The 18,501-nt window shown below is 36.6% G+C and overlaps 1 protein-coding gene across 1 annotated transcript in view; it reads left to right on the forward strand.

The window, feature by feature from the left end:
* The window catches only part of LOC131437178 (uncharacterized), a 213,673-nt gene that overhangs the window by 96,117 nt on the left and 99,055 nt on the right, over positions 1-18,501 (forward strand). The gene's annotated exons all lie outside the window — the stretch shown is intronic.

The raw sequence follows: 18,501 nt of genomic DNA on the forward strand, positions 1-18,501 counted from the left end.
CCACTGTGTTCCTGCTTCCATGTCGTAAAAGGCGACAATTGCAGGAGTTTCTTTTTCCTTTTAGTTATCAGATGTTTTCAATGTTTCACTTCTGATTACTCTATTTCACTAAATTATCTCTTTATTCAACCTATCAATTTCCGTCTAGCCTCGGAGAAAAGTTTTATTTTGAATGTTTCCTTCTTCCATGTTATTGATTGTCTTTCAGGATTATAAATTGAATTGATAAACATTGCGCAAATCCGTTGATATTACAAAGTTAATAACAGAGATAATATATATATCGGTAAATTGAATACATAGTAAAAAACACTTGATATTAATATTTCAAACAATAAATTAATATTTTTCTCGGTAGCCGGCTGCCCAGATCAACCAATATAACCAAATAATAATTTTAATAAATAATTAAAATAATAAAGCGGAAATAATAAAGAATCAAGACGCGCGTGAAATCTTTTTACCTTTATTTGGTGATTTAAAGTGATTTTATAACAACTGTTTAGAATATGTCAATGCAATGGATCAACTATTTTGTCTAAATCCTGTTCACTCGTTTATTTTGTATGACGTAATTTAATTTACAAAACCTGTTTTAATCCACCTAGTGGTGTAATAATGCCTTTCTCATATCAATCATACTATCATATATAATACTGTTATAATCTTCAAAATAATTTTCTTCGATTCCTAAAAATAATAACCGAAATCGGTTTGTTTGACCGTCTGCTGATAAAAAAAACTATTGATTGGAGAAGATTTGAGGCCGATTTAGAAAACTTTTTACGGTTTTTCGTCCTTTTCAGTGATGGTATACAATTTTTAACACACTTTACCCTATATTTCTGGATCCGGAAGTCAGATCCTGATGAAATTCAGGAATTACGTATGGGACCACAGGACCTTTAATTTGAACCTAAGTTTATGAAAATCGGTCGCGCCATCTATGAGAAAAGCTAGTAAACATATTTTAATTTTTTTGCACATTTTACCCCATAACTCCGGAACCAGAAGTCGAATCCAAATAATATTCAGGAATTTTGTATGGGACTACAAGACCTTTTATTTGAACCCAAGTTTGTGAAAATCGGTTCAGCCATCTCCGAGGAAAGTTAGTGCAAAAAAACGTTACATACACACACACGCACATACACACACACACACAGACACACACACAGACATTTTGCACACTCGACGAACTGAGTCGAATGGTATATGACACTCGGCCCTCCGGGCCTCGGTTCAAAAGTCGGTTTTCACAGTGATTGCATAACCTTTCTATATGAGAAAGGCAAAAATAGGGAAGTTTTTATTCTTTACGCGGTGGTATTGCAAATTTTTCTTTAGTTTCCTCGAATAAGAGCTGTGAATCAAGACTTCTCGGGACTTCAATATAGGATATTGTTGAAACGTTCACCCGGGGAGCCAGTGAGTTTAGTGGTGCATCTGAGCATCTTGAAACCGGAACATGCTGAGTCGCGCACGAATAATACCAATACTGAAATTTTACTAACAAATATCCTTTTCCCGTGACACTTGTGGAGTGCGCAGTAGTATATACGGCCTCTAGTAACAACAAGTGTTGGATTAACATCCCTTCCCATTCCTTAGACGATCTACGTTCGGGCCTGGCCGGCGCCGGTACTGATCAATGAATTCTGGGATTACCAGAAGATGTACATTGAAGGATGATTTACCAGTCCCAGGTAGGATCATCTAGAAACTCCCTGTACAATTTCAGCTAATCCCGATCAGTAACGGAGTAGCAACCAGGGGTGGTCGCTCAAGCTCAAGCTCAGATCCCACTGCCAGAATGTGTTAAATGTGTTAAAAATATAAAAATAATATTAGTTTGGCATATAGATGGCTTAACCGATTTCAACAAAATCAGATTCCTACGAACAGTCTTATGGTGTCAAACAACATTTTGAATTATATTTTTCGGGAATCAACTTCAATTTTGAAAGCGTATTTTTAAACTTACGATGTAAATAGTGACTATATCCTTGGAATTTGTCACTAAATTTTTCTAGTTGGTTGAACTTGTTAGATGACAGTGACAGTGTTGATGATTGCCGAAAATTTGACAGAAGCTGCTATATTGCTGTCTATATTGTATACAACATTTTCAATCCGGTAGAAGATGCTACAAGAACTCGAGTCTCTCAATGCATGAACCGCGAGGGAATTTTTTTACATTTCTTCGCTCCACTCCATACTCTGAGTATTTCCGGTCCTTAAAAAAATTTACAGTCTGATAATGATCGTTACTGTGTGGAATTTTCCAAGAGAGAATCGCAAGTTGACAATTATCACAGAAAATCGAATCGATGATTCAACTTGATGATTCTCACACTAGGTTGCAATATTTCAAAACCCTTGTGTGGAGCATTCACAGACATTTTCATAGACACAACTCATACAAAGGTTATATGCACATAGTTAGAATAAGCGGCAATAGTAAAATGATTCTATCGAAATTATCAACTGCCTGTATAGAATCGGATCGCGAAATGAGAATAAGCGGCCGTTTGTTGCTTCAGAGAGGATCCCCACAGCAGCGTACTAACCTTTGATTCTCAGCAATGTCATCGAGAGAAATTCGCTCTCGCAATGGTGTCTATTCTATGTTAAATGAGCCATGCCGGGTTTTTGTTGTTGCGATGATATCCGTCTCTCTTTGATGACACTGATTTAATCGTGTGAAGAGTTGCTGGTGAGCGTTCTTTGATACGATAAAAGCCATCCTTGGTTAGACTCAATTTACACCAATTCCACGAGAAAAAGATTACGAGAAATTCGTAATATTTGATACTATAGTTCTTCATGAAAAAGACCAGCATTGTTTTAAATTTGGCATTAAGGTGAAATGTAGCGTCATAAAATGCGCCCAAAATTTTATCCGCTTCAGTTGAACGAACCGTCGCACAAAGCATACCAAGAAAAACGGACACATAGAAACAAACTTTTTTCAATTATTGAGCGCAGTGGGCTTACCTCTCGTTATATTTGCTTGTAAAAAGACTGGACGTAATGGATTTTTGAATCCTTCACACTTTGAATATATGCTAATTCAATCGTTATTGTTAGTGATTACTTTTACACTAGAGCTATAAATCATGAGTAATTATGAATGACTAACATGAAGTTATATGTATATGTTGCTAACCATGTATATGCCTGTTGTTTTTCAATGATTATCACATTGTTTGTATCACGATAATACTTGGTTTGTATTTCATTCAGTAGCTTGTCAATGATGAAGTTATAGTTTTGCTATAAAATTTGCTATAATCTAAAATAATACCTGTTATACGATATCACACAGCCAGGCTTTATTGCTTCAGCAACATCAATGCATTGAACTCAACAGAATTGGACATTATTAGCATCATAAATGACAGTTACTTAGAAAATATACAATTTCTTACAATACCCATTTTATTGTATTCAACTCTTTTTTATTTCAACACAAAACCCAATGCTGCATAAATTCGCGTCATTATTTATATGTAATTTTTGCTCACGATATAATGCCACCATGGCCACCGTGCATTTCTCACACCACCTCAATACGAAACAGCAGCGCGCAAGCAATAAAAAAAATGCGGAAAAGTTTATGTAAACTTTTTCAAATTTCGGTTGTTTTAGCTAATATTTTATAATTTTGAGTTGCATTTTCAGATTCTTTGTGAAATTCTGCTACAAACACTACTTTTCAGTTCTAAAATCATCCCCGTGGAACGGAACAGTTACCGTTTATACATTTCAAAAACCAATTACGGCTCGGCAAAGCAAAATTTCAAAATTCAAATAATACTTAGTTATGATAAATTTGATTTCGAAAACTTAAGTGTTTTTGGTTTTTCGAAAATCGGTCTAGTTTTTGAATAATTGATCATAAACGCGATTTTCGCATTCCGCTACATTTCACCTTAAGGTGACCATTTTCATGTTAAGGTGGATCAACTTTTTTTTTGATTTTTTGAAAAAAAAAACAGGCTTTTTTTAATTCATAACTTGGTTATCATTTAACCGATTCTTTCATTTTGTGAATGTTTTGTCTAGGAACATCAATAGTTTCTAGAAAGAATATGTAGATAGATAAAGTTGGAATTTTGTGGTTGATAACGTCAATTGTATACGTTTTTAGTGATTTTCATGGTTTGTAAGATAATGAGCGCTACATGTTTTTAATTTTTTTTAGTTTATCCTAACTAAGTACTCTTAGAATTTTGAAATTTTTGCTTTGTAGAGCCGTAGTTGTTTTTTTTTTTTAATGTATAAATGGTCACTTTTCCGTTCCACAGGAATGATTTATGAACTGAAAAATAGTGTTTGAAGAACAATTTCACAATGAATCTGAAAAGTCAACACAAAATTTTTTTCAAGTGGTTAAAATTTCGCGTGCATTTTTGGAGATTACATTTTACCAGCAGAGGTTTTCGTTTCGATTGACAAATTTGGTTAACATTGATGAATATGTTGATATTTGTATCTCTAAGAAAATTCGAAATGCCTACCCTTTATGCGATGTTTAATTTACAAAAAAAATTCCCTTGAAATAAGCTCAAGACAGCTCTGTGTCTTCACAAAACCAAAAACAAATGCGTTCAATATGTTATATGGGCTACAAATTGCGAAACATTTAATCGATTCGAAATTCATCGTAAATATACACTGACACGCAAAATTCGTTAGATTTAAATTTAAATCCTCGAGTATGCTACCGAATCTTGAATCAAGTGATTTTTGAGAGAGAAATTTCTATGAATTTTTATTTTGCGTTTAAAAATGTATACTTGCTAATGAAACAAAACCCTTCAACAAACAATGCAAAAGTGGTAGACAGGAAAAATGTCTTCCGTACATGCAGTATTGCACGATAAGGAAAGTGGTGAAAATGGCCCAAGTGGGAGTTGAAGTACGCACAATTGAAAGTTGAACATACGAGTGTACTCGAGCTTGCAGCCTATGTTAGGCTTCGAAGAACACAATTTTACGCATATTCATCGTCATAATTTACACACTTTACCGCATGGTTGTTTGGTATGCAACTTTCTTTCCACTAATGTTTGTGAGCAGACAACACAGAAATGAAGCTCCAATTAAACAAGGCATTTCTTCAATTCATAGATGGCATCCAGTCGGGATGATGAACAGACATTAGCAATTAAAATCATCTCCCTTGATTGGTCCGGCGATCGCCCTATCCGTACTGATCATCATCTTCCTACAATAGACTACAGATATTAAGAACAGAAAACAAATTAAGAAAAAAGTGAATCACAACAAGAGCCAGAGAGTTTCCATCTCGTCGTGTTCGACCAGGTGAAGCTCGATCCGCAGGTGCTGTAATCTCGTTCGGAGGCACCAATATTAAACATAACGGAGTCTGCATACTTTTGTTCCACTGTATCTGGGCTTACCGGACTGGGACTGGGACTGGTGCTGCCGGTTTGCTGCCATACTTTTGAGTTTTGCTCTGCTCTGCTCTTCTCAATTTAGTTAAACGATCATCGGTACTGGGCCGGTGTAGACCGATTTTCCGTATTGGAGATCTAGTGGGTTTTAAAGGGATGTCGTGGTGTTGTTTATGGGATGCTTTTTCTGTATTCAATCGCGATAACGTGTTATTAGTTGTCTCCGATTCAATCGAAAATATAAAATGTTGTGTGGTTTTGACCAATAGCTTATTATTATAGCTTGAATGTTGCACTGTGTCTAGACAGCACGTTAAGGAATAATAGTTGAGCAGACAACAGTTTTTCGACCAGAGGCATACAATGAAATAGTTAAAAATTGTTTTTCAACGAATATTGTTTCTTGTATATCGTTTTGCATAAGATATTAAAATATGAGATAAACGGGGGAATTCATATGGATGAAGGTGTTACCCTAAGTTGTAATCCATGCGTGTGCCGTGAAACTACATTAAAATGCTTTTTGAAATTAGGTCCTAGAATGTACGAAATCCACGTAGCAGTCAGATCTCAATAATGTCGAACGTTTTCAACTGGATTTTTTACGAATTCAATAATACATTTTATGAAGTGCTTTAATAAAACTACTGCATCAATTGTACTTAATTAAATTGGAAAAACTCATCAATAACAAAATAAGAAATAATAACTGATTTCATTGCTAACAATATATTTTACAATTTCTTGATTCCTTCGATGAAATATCAAGAAAATATCAGGTATTGCTTTGCCAGCATAGAAACATCAAGGCAGGATATGATGGTAAAAATTGTTATTATTTTGATCTTTGTTTGCTAGTTATCTAGGTAGGTATCCCCACATTACAAGTGTAGTTCAAGGGTAGAAGAGATCACCGGATTGATGAAGATGGCAAATTTGAGACCAGAATTTGGGGTATGCGTTGATGTAAATAATTTTTTTTATAAAAATGTTCACTGGTAATGATTCGAACACTACCTGTCACATCCCATCGACTAAGCCATCTATACGTAGCGTTAGCTACATTTGGTTTATGTTCATTTGATATGCCGTCCACTCAGTTGAACCTCTGTAGGGTAACAGAAGTATTTTGGCCCACTTTAGGATTTATTTTATTTTGGCCCACTTTGTAAAAATATCCACCAAATGTTGTAATATCTTTGAAAAACCCTTTCGCAATAGGTAATTTAATGTGATTACCTTCAAATTGATGCAACATTGGTTAATTAACATCGGTAAGATCCATAAAGTTTGTTAGGTGGGCCGAAATATATGAAGTGGCCAAAATACCTCTGTTACCCTAGTCGGTGAGTTCGGAAGTGTCGATATTTTTCTCAAAAGTAAAATTTTCCAGTTCCAGAATTTTTTGGGTTGTAGAATATATGACTTCGCCAAATCGAAACGATGCGATTTGGTTAAAGGGGTCACATTTTGATAGGACAAAAATGGCTCCCACACTCGGTTTGACTCATATGTTTATTGTTGTTTTTACAAAAACTTGCTGATTTTATGTGGCTCAACACTATTTTCGAGTATGAACTAAAAATAATAAAAAATCTCAAAATCTCAGGCATAAGCGATAATCACAAATATGATATGTTTCTAAAGTACATTCGGCATCGAACCATCGAATAATTTGCACAAATGCTACGTCTACTGAGACAATGTCAAAGCCAAAGTCTTGGCATTACATTCCTTTTGTGGAATTTGGCCTTTCTGTTACAACATACTTCGCAGCCTATTCAAAGCGTACAGAATCATTGTATGGGTAGTACTACAGATACTAAGAACCCTTCCAGGTCGGGGCTCGAACATATGACTACTGGCTCGTAAGACCAGCATCTTATGCTTTGAACCGTCAACCTGGGCTACTGAGATAAATTGCTCAATAATCAGCTCTACAAAACTTGCGTTGAATTCTCGTTTGAGTGATCCAGATCCGACTTTTCGGACAAAAAATGCAGACGATGAACTACTCGTACGGAGTTTGGAACTGCAATTTGAATCATTGAACGCATCGTGTTTTCGGTTGTACGTTTCTCGGATGGAGACCTATTTGAAGGACGATCCGAAGCAATTTTGGTCTTACTTGCGGACTAAAACGTCCTCCCGTGGAATTCCAGTTAATGTCCACTATCGCGACCAATCTTCATCGACAGTTCCAGGTTCTGCTAACCTATTCTCGTCATTCTTTCAAAGTGTGTTAAGTAATAACTCACCGTCTTTGTCAGAATCGTACCTGAGTAGTCTACCGATGTATTTACTGAACTTACCTGCTACGGCTTTCACTGAACGCGAAGTACACAATAATCTACGACAAGTCGATGGATGCAAAGGGCCAGGATCGGACGGGCTACCACCGTCTTTCGTGATGGAGTGTTCTTCTGCTTTGGCTTTACCTGTATCTCTGCTTTTCAACCGCTCTCTTGCTGAACAATATTTCCCAGCGAAGTGGAAAAAAGCTTTGATAGTTCCAGTTCACAAAACCGGCAACGTACACGACGTCACAAACTACAGAGGCATCTCAATTCTGAGCTGCTTACCTAAAGTATTCGAGCGTATGCTGTTATATCTTATTTACCCCTCAGTAAAACATATCATATCCACTGATCAGCACAGGTTTGTCAGAAAGCGGTCTACTACTACAAACCTAATGAGCTACGTTTCAATATTGATCGACAAACTTGAAAAACGGCAACAAGTCGACGCGATTTACTTTGATTTTTCAAAAGCTTTCGATCGTGTTCCTCATCAGCTCGCAGTGGATAAATTGAGACGAAACGGATTTCCTGATTGGATAACTAATTGGTTTATGTCGTATCTCACTGATCGAAGTGCTACCGTACGAGTCGGAACCGTACTCTCTGAATCCTTCAATGTTACATCGGGTGTTCCACAAGGGAGTCATCTCGGCCCACTCCTCTTCGTTCTATTCGTTAACGATCTTTGCAGTGTATTGTCGTCATTCAAAATAATGTATTAGCATTAGCATTTAGCATTAGCATTAGCATTAGAGTATTGTCGTCATTCAAAATAATGTATGCTGATAATCTCAAACTCTATCGCATCATCACAAGTCTTTTAGATTGCTGTGCTCTACAAATGGACATTAAGAGGGTTTTAGACTGGTGTGATAGAAACGGCATGACAGTGAACATCAAGAAATGTAATTCAATAACCTTCTCATGAGCACATTCACCGATTTTATTCGATTACTCCATAATGGCGGCTACAATTAGGCGAGTTTCATCTGTTAAAGACTTAGGCATCATTCTCGATCGCAAGCTTCGCCTCATCGAACAGTTTGCCTTTGTTACTGCGAAAGCCTTTGCAGTTTTGGGACTCATTAAACGCAACAAGCAAGATTTCAACGATGTGTATTGTCTGAAAACAATTTACATCGCCTTAGTACGAAGTATTTTGGAATATGGAGTTATAATTTGGGCTCCGCATCATAATGTTCACATCGACCGGATCGAAAGGGTCCAAAAGTGTTTCGTCCGATTTGCTCTTCGACGACTACCTTGGCAGAATCATCTTCAATTGCCACGATACGAGAATCGCTGTGCTCTCATGAACCTACCGACTCGGCAAAATAGACGAGTACATCTACAAATGATCTTCGTTTTTGATCTACTGACTGATAACATCGATTGCCCTGTGCTACTCGAAAGAATTCACTTTAACGTTCCAGGAAGATCATTGCGAAGAACGGATTTTCTTAGACGCTCATTTCATCGCACACAGTATGGTCAGAATAATCCAATGGATGTTTGCTGCCATCGTTTCAACAGCGTGTATCATCTGTTTGATTTTAATATTAGCAAAGACATGTTTAAATCAAAAATATTATTAAGTTAACATTAGTGTTAAGTTATACAGCCAAAGTCTGTGCGAAAGGTTAACTCTAATCGAAGACAATAAAGACAATTCAAACTTCTGGTTCCGGTATTACAGCGCGATTAGTGAAAATTTTCAATTTCATGAGTATTTTTTCACAAGCGATGGCGAAAAGAGGTGCACATTTTTATAAAACTCACTGGTAAATTTATCTAGTTGGCAGATCTTGTTAGTTAGTGAATATATAAAATTACTTTGGGACTACTAGTCCCCGGTTTCCGCTTCCGAAAGCACCGATAATAGTGAATAAAATCTCCAAAAAAAGAACTCACTTTGATTTCTCAGCAACGGTCGAGCCGATTTTCACGAATTATGATTCAAATCATTGTCTTTTAATATACTGTGCAGTTTCATCATGATCCGACTTCCGGTTCCGAAATTATAGGGCGATGAGTGTCAAAACATTCAAATTCAAAATGACGATGCAAAATTAGTACGCAACGGTACGTGCGGCTTTGCTCCTTTCACAGCGTGCTTTGTTCGATTTGGTATAGCTTGCAGGGTTGCCACATTAAAATTTATATTTTTCAGGTGACATACCTTATGATCAACGTTGGCGTGTTGCGTGTTTTTTATACACATTCTGTCAAATTTTGACGCATATCGTACGTTTAGTTTTTGTTTGGCGTCTATACAAAGAAGTTGAAAAATTTTCGTGTGGCGATTTTTATAATGGATGAAAATTTAGAACAACGTGCGTGCATCAAATTTTGTGTTGCAAATGGATTTAAGTGTTCCGAAACGTTGAAAATGTTAGAAAAGGCCTTTGGTGAATCGTGTCTAGGAAAAACATAGGCATACGAGTGGTATAAACGCTTCAAAGGTGGTCGTACAAGCTTGGATCATGATGAGATCCCTGGCCGCCCAACAACATCTGTTACTGAAGAAAACATTGAATCGGCATGATAAAGAAGCTTTTCAATAAAAGTGCATTTATTGCCTTTCTCACATAGAAAGTTTATACAATCACTTGAAAAATTAACCCGAAGGGCTAAGTGTTCTATATCATTCGACACAGTTCATCGAGCTGAGCAATGTATGTGTCTGTGTGTAAGTATGTGTAAAAAAATTTCACACATAACATAAAAAATCTCGTAGTCCCATAGGTTGCTTTTGAATTTCACACCGTCATTTAAAGCGACGAAGGGTGAAATTCTTTTAGATTTGGCTTAAAACTGATTTAATTTGTAGGCTATATTAGTTACTTACTAAACGAACCGACTTTGGCTATACTGGTTCCAACTCCCCGGTTCCAGAAGTACCAGAAGTAGTAGTCAAAAAGTTTAAAACGAGACTCACTCAATTTTCTCAGAGATGATTGGATCAATTTTCACAAACAGGTTCAAATAAAAGTTCGTATAGTCTCAAAGGTTGCTGTTTAATTTCATCCGGGTTCGATTTCCGGTTCCGACGGTGCAAAATAAAGAAAAAATTGATAGAATAATTTTTTTTACACCATTGAATTCTACTATAGGCCTATAGTAGAATTCAATGGTGTAAAAAAATTTATTCTATCATAAATATTCTACTAATCACTCAGACCCTGTAAATTAGTCAAAGAAAAATTCTTATTAACTTAACATAATTGTTTATAAATTGAAAAGGTTATGTTAGTTTATACCCAAAGAAAAATTTTCATTTAATTCAAGATTGAAAAAAATTCTTCAGATCTTCTAGTGATATTTTTGAAAATATAAGTAATATGAGAAAGGCTTCATTGCACCACTAGGTGGAGTGAAAAGGTTTTCTATTTAGTATTTATTAGTAAAATACAAAACTTCATACTAATTGACGTTGCACGCGATTCTTTAAGACAAAATTTAACCAACGCTTAAAATCAATGAGCGTTGACGAGTTCGACATTAGAGATAGTCGAGTTTCGGGTATTTGTACCCGATACCCGCCCCAAACCCGAGCCCGACAGGAATTAGTTGGGTTCGGGTAAAGAAAAATTCATGTTTTTCAGGTTAGGGTCGGGTACTGGTGCCGATTTTTTCATTTTCAACGGGTACGAGTCGGGTTCGAGTGGAAAATTTTGGTTGGGTTTCGGGTTTCGGAACTTTTTTCGGGTTCGGGTATATTTTTTTTTTATTTTCGATCGGGTACTGGTTTGATAAAATGCTTACCCGACCTCTATTCGACATACAGTAAATGAAATAGATGCTTGTATCGAGAGAGTGCTTAATTCCATTGAGCAAGTGGTGAGCTCAATTCTTCCTATTTCCGGAATGCTAACATTGAAATTGTTTCGGTAATATAGTATATATACTTTTCCTGGTTTCTTTTCTTTTGGAAATTTAAATTATAAAAAACATCTTAGTCTCAAATGCATATTTCAAATCGTCTGTAGAATGGTTCGATGATGATTTTGTAAAGAAACACGCGTACACTGGGTGACGCTAATCTAGCTCAAATGTCTTCGTACTAAACAAAACTAGCACTAGCCCAATAGGACGTTTTTACAAATTTCCGGAATGATGTATATGTGTTACATGTGCACTTGAAGAAGACAAGATCTTACAATAGGCTGACATTAATGAAATTTGAGAACTTTAATCGGTCCTGTAAGTCTTTTGTGAGTACGCGAAGTAGTCCTTAGATCTGCCAATATTATTTTTTACTCTATTAATTAAAATTCTATTTTAATTTTTTTTCTCAATTAATTTGTTTGACACGGCTCAAGATCCTTAAATTTAACGGAGCCGGAATTTCGATTGAACAATTGTTTTTTACTAAATCCCCTTTCGCTTTCTTGGAAGAGAGGTTCTCTCAATGCTATCCAGCGAGGGTTGAGGGACAGATGGTCCGCTCTCATCGTCGATCCTTTTGCCATCGTCGCTGTTTATATCTTCGTTATCATTGCTGCTGTTGTTTATGCTGAAGTTGACTTGAGTATCATTGGATTTTATGTTAGCGGTTGTTTGTTTGCCTTATTCCGCGAAAGCAATTGTTGTTTCGGGGGATGACGATTGTTGTTTAATAGCCGCCTTGCTATTTTCATCAGTTGACTCAGGAGTATTGACTTCAATAGTTACTCGCTCAATATTTCCGCAGTTTCAGTTCGTGGTTTTCCATAGTATGGAGGTTGTTCACAAAACTGACATGCTATCAGCTGATTATCGTAGGTAACGAGCGGTTTACAAATATGCCTTCCGCTCCGGCCACAAATTACATGTGATGGAATTGCTTTATGCAGTCGCATGCGTAACACTCGCACGCCTTTCTGGATACCAGGGAAAAATTCATTTTCGATGGAAAGAATTTCTCAGTACTGCGACATATTTTATCGAACGTAATGATCACTGACCTGCGGAGGAAAGTCATGTACACGCAAGTTATGTATGGCACCGTCCACCACGTACACAGGGATTTTGTATTGAACGTTGTCTTACTCGACACTGTGCACCTCATTGTTAACCGAAGCGAATGCAATTGCATCTCGTTCACGTTTGAACAAAATTTACACAGAGTTCGAAGCCTTGTTGAATTAAATCTCACTTACACCATTCGATGCATTTGTTCTTGATACATTCGCTATTTTAGCCAGATTTGAATTTTGTTTACTCTAACTTTGCAGTGCTTGAAATCAATACAAATTCAATTTTGTCAGTTTCAGGCTTCTGTAAATCGTAGCTTATAATCTCTGAAACTGAGCTTACAACTGCCTGAAGAGGCGAATGACCACAATGTTAAAACCTCTATAATCGGAAACAAACAAAAAAATTAAATTAATCGGAAACAAAAAAAAAACGTGAAAACCCGATACTTCTAAAATAAACAGTTTGATTCGAAAAACATCATCGTCATTCTATCGTAATTGTGTGAACTCCGTTTTCCCTTTAGTGTACTATTCTACTCTGAACATTCTGAAGCATTCTCTTTTGGTTTCGACAGCTGTTTGAAACTAGTTCTAATAGCTCATTCAACTGCGAATCAACTCCAAGCAAATAACCGAAAAATGAATCAACAACAGTAAACTGAGAGGGCACCTGTGCCAAGATATGTATGGAAGAACATGAATCCTGACCACATTAATACGTATCAAAGGGAATCAGCTCTTTTCGTGAATTTTAATGGAAAAGCTAGTGTCCATTCCTTAGCACTGACCGGGGTGAGAGTGTTGTTGAACAAGCACCTATCTAAAGTCCCAACAGTTTTTTTTTTAACAGAATCACTGGAGTGAAACTCTTCCAACGTTTGATGGTTTCAAGAAAACTCATTCTCGGAGCAGGCGCAAGACACACCGGGCTCAGGGTGAATAATTGCTTTTTTATCCCGATATGAAGTTTACGTATCAAAGTGGCGGAGCCGTTTCGTAAGAAGCAAAAAAAAATTTATGCAAAAATAATACACTTCGGGTTGGGCCCCATGCGAGTAAGAAAATCATTCTATCCGCCAGTATCGGGAAGAATTCTTTTCCCACTATTGTTCCTGGTTCCGCATTCGAAACGCTCGGAAGCACTTTGGTCGGTCGAGTCAACGTCCCCTCGTCAGTCTCGGGTGCGTGGGATAATTTTTGCTACCGGTGCTGCGTTTGTTTTTCAGGTGCTTGGATATAGAAGATGAATTCAATTAAATTTACAACTTCATGTCGGTTCATGACTTTGGCTCTTGCGTCTGTGGACACGGAATAGCGTTTCCGATCAAGGTTTAAGCAGTCTGGAACGAAGTTATGATGATAATGTGGTAGGAAGATATCTTGTTCTAGCCTAACTCACATACAAAGATTTGCATTTACAGTTGTATATTACTCACTTCTACTCAAGATATTATAAATGATACCAGAAAAGAATTTCTTTGCGACATTTAACTGTTACTGACTATCATTTTGTTAAAATTAAAATTGAAATTTTGGTCTGAAGTATTTCAATAATAACTCGTTTTTTTTTCTTTCAGGTAACAACCATGATTAATGATAATTGATTTCGGCAAATGGTAAAAAATTATAATTGGTTTTCTCTCTCAATTGCTCATAAAATTTAATTATTAGGAATATTTCGTATATCTAGCATCCATGGCCAAGGGTGGCAAAAACTCGCTCATAAGATTTGATTTTTTCTATTCATCAGCTCACCACATGATTTACGATGCATTCCGAAAAATGATGGTAAAGATGAAAATCATCGCGAATCTAAACAAACAAACTCACCGCTGACATCAAATTATGATGGTATTGATGGTTCTCAGTTTTGATTTCATAGCATTTAACTCTCATTCCTAGTTTTAAAAAGTGAGTACTGAGTTTGGCATCACCGTGCCGAGCTAAACCGGTGAGTGTATGCTTAAACCACAGAGCTGCCAACACAACCCAGATTTTCGGTTTTGTTTTTGCTGGTACTCGAAACGAACACGAGTATAAATGTACGAAAAATGTCGAACCGTAGTATGATGTATACCATAAACGATTGAATTTCATGTCTCAAGCTAAACACAACTGGATACTGAACCGAATGCGTTTTCCAGCATACGAGAACATGTCCAGAGAAATGAATTGAAATGGCATCGATTCGAACATTGGCCGCCCATGGCAACTCTGGTGGGTGGGGAATACAAGCGAGACAGTGTCATAAGTAGAGTTGCCAGGTTCTTTTTTCAAAAATCTGTCAAAACTCAAAAATTTATCTGGTTTTGTCTGGGTCTACTATATACAAGAAAATTTTTGCCGGGCTTCATTTTCAGTAAGCAAAAAAAAGGTCTCCCCACCTATCGTATACAGGCCAAAACCGTCAAGATCTAAGTAAAATCTGACTAAATCTAGGAAAAAATGAAAAGTCTGGGAAAATTTGGAAAATCTGGCAAAAGATCTGGTTAGTTTGAGTGTCTGGCGTAACGAGGAAAATCTGGCATTTGCCAGACAAATCTGGCAACCTGGCAACGCTGGTCATAAGAATCTGATTCAATGTGTTGATGTACAAACACATCAAATCACAACTCACAAATCGTCTCTCAGTAGGTTCTAATATTTGATGTGCACTCAGCGCTCATCTGCTGATTGCTTGACACTACGATGTTGAGACGATGTTTTCTCTAAACAAATGGTTACCCAGTTACTCAACTCGTTCAGCGATGCTTTTGAAACCGATTTGCAGGTGAGTTGAACTCGGTGATGATGAAGTACTGAGTTGATTATTGCCAGCCCTGTCCATAGCCAAAGCCTTGGTATTATATTCCTTTTGTGGAATTTGACCTTCTATTTCAACAGCCTTCACATCAGATTCATAGCGCACAGAACCATTGCACCTGGACCTGGAAGGATCCTACTGACACTGAGGATCCTTCCAGGTCGGGGCTCGAACATACGACAACTGGCTTGTAAGATCAATACCCTTTTCATTGAACCACCAATTCGGGACAAGTGGCATCCACAAGCTCGAATTGTTCCAACTTGATTCCATGATGATTTTTGAATAAAATAAAGAAAGGCTACACTCAATCAAAACATACTGTTCATATCCGGCTGTGATAATTATTTAGACCAGAGTTTCCAAACTATTTTGGGTCATGGACCCCTTTACTATAATTAACTTAGGCCTCAGACCCCCATTAATAAATTTCTTTGAAAATTCAATTTCTTGCTTTAAACACAACTTTTTTCGCATGAATATTTCAAATAACAACTTATATCAAACAATAGGGGGTCGATTTCCAGACCTCGTCGACCCCCATAGTAAGTTTTCGTTTACCTCGACCCCCGCAAAAAGGATATCGACCCCAAGGGGTCTATATCGACCATTTTGGGAACCCCTGATTTAGACCTTGTCAATCATTCGTGTTAGTAGAATAGTTTTATTTGACAAATTTGGTATTTTGGTTTTATTTTGAATTTTTCTAGAAGTTTGTTGAAGTTGAACTAGTATTGAGAAAATACAAAATTTAACTGTTTCATTCATAGAGGTTTTCATACTTATCTGTAGGTTGTAATTAACTAATTAACTTAGTTGATTCTGCTACTATAAAAAGAGTCAAGAGGAACGTGCCATTTGAGCCAATTTGTTCTGATTCTGATAAGCAGATAGATCTTAAGCTGAATTTTCGACATTGATCCAACAGTTGTATGATAACACGTCGTTCAATAGGTCGCCATCTGACATACCGATGGCGCCATTAATAGAAACTCCTCTGATGTTCAAACGAGACATTCTTTAGATGTCATCTCTTAAAAATTTCATGACATTCGATTCATCAGTTTATAGTTATTGCACTTCCGAAAGATCGCTACTTTTGAAAAAATATTAACAATGGAAAAAAAAGCATTTCGTGTGGATAAAACACTGTTTTTCAAAGAAAAGATGATCCAGAAAAATCAAATGTTCCAGTTCGCTTTCACATCTCATCCAAGTAAGTCGATAAAACAAAACCGCTTACGTTCGGAACGGCAGAAACCAAGTACAGTATTGTGTGATGAACAATAGAACGAACCGCAACCAATACAAAAGAATACAATTGTTATTGACTTCAGACAGTGAATAATTCGACCTTCAATACGAAAACTTGAAGGTTTGCTTAAGGGGCAAATGAATCTTGATATTAAACATGTGCATGTACTTCACACAAATAATATTGCTTACATCCAATTTTATAGATAGTTAGATGCAATTCAATTCGCTAATGACCATAACAATGTGCACTATGTGGAACATGAACACATCAAGTACAGCATACCAGTGTATATGGAAGATAGAGCTATAGAAGTGCGTGTGCATTAGGGTTGGACAAAATATTGATTTCAGCCCCAACAAATTTTTCCTGTTTTTTTGGGTCCTATAAGCACCATGCAAAATTTTAGCTCGATCGGAGAAACTATATTTTCGCGCCCGAGGTTTAAAGTTTGTATGAGATTTAGTATGGAGCAATTCACTTTTTTCAAAATAATCGGTTAGAGATCAATCTATAAACTATAAAAATCAGTGCATGTGTTATTTTCGTAGTAAATTTTAACGAGGAAGAAAACATTAGAAGACCGCAAAACAATTCGACGTTTGTAGAAAAAGTTATTAAAGGAAAACCGGCATAAGGTCCGAACAATGTCTCATTCCTGAATACTGATTGTCCAATTGACTCTAAAAATGAATTTGATCGCATGTTTCAGTGTAAGTAAACTATTATTACACATTTGAGGACAAAGTCTCGACTAGAAAAAATACATTTTTTTTCTATTTTCTGATCAATATGTTAGCTTGTTAAATGGAAATTATCTGTAGCAATCGTTTTTGTTAATCGCACTATCAAACAATAGGACAATCAAGGTGATACGTACAGTGTTATGTTACGCTTTAACATCAGAAAAGGGTGTGATATATGTAGATTCAAGCGACTGCCTACTGTGCTCACCCGAAACGCAGAGTAGTCACACGTGCTTTGTCTTGAGTGTACAATTTTCCCTTTCTGTCGCGTACCACCCTTCATGAGAGCTTAGTGTGTTTTGATACTCATGGGCGCGAAAATAATGGTTTAAAGTAGCACGGAGGGCTTATGATTGACACTGTGCAGATGCAAAGGTTAAGCACGGTGCTTATGGATGCTTCAGATATTAGTTTTTTTTCGGTCGGTGGTAAATCTGATGAGCTCACATAGATGAGCTTGACTTGGCTTCGCGAATAGAGGCACAATCGTAAATCATTGTGTGTTATTACTGACTTACATGTGCTGACTTAAATTATGAAAGGCGTCGAATGAGGGAAGCCACGTTTTTTTTATTGTATCTAACAAGGCAAAGAAAGAAATTTTACTGTGGAAACAATATGTTCGCGGAACTTTGAAGCTTTCGTGTTCAACATGTTTTTATTGGTTGGTAGAGGTATGTTTGTACTAAGCAAGATCTACCGCGAATTTGCTTTTCTAGTGAAAGAGTTTTTTTTTTCTATTTTAGTTTTCAGTGTGTTATGTAGCACCATTTAAGTGCGTTAATTTTTCCCATGACTATTTGGGAGAAGATTTAAAGCTTCGTATTTTTACGATGTTATAATCTGAAACTGGGTATTAGTACAAAACTTAAGCAGTCCATTAACAATTTTTTCTGAAGCAATTGATTTAAGGTTCTAATAACAATCTCAGGGAAACAGTCATATTTGAAAAACCGCAAAAGCAGTTTTCTCCGCTAATGTTTCACATTCAAGAAATAAAATCAGTTTATTTATAA

The sequence above is a fragment of the Malaya genurostris genome, chromosome 3 (assembly GCF_030247185.1).
Source record: "Malaya genurostris strain Urasoe2022 chromosome 3, Malgen_1.1, whole genome shotgun sequence".
NCBI classification, from domain to species: Eukaryota; Metazoa; Arthropoda; class Insecta; order Diptera; family Culicidae; genus Malaya; species Malaya genurostris.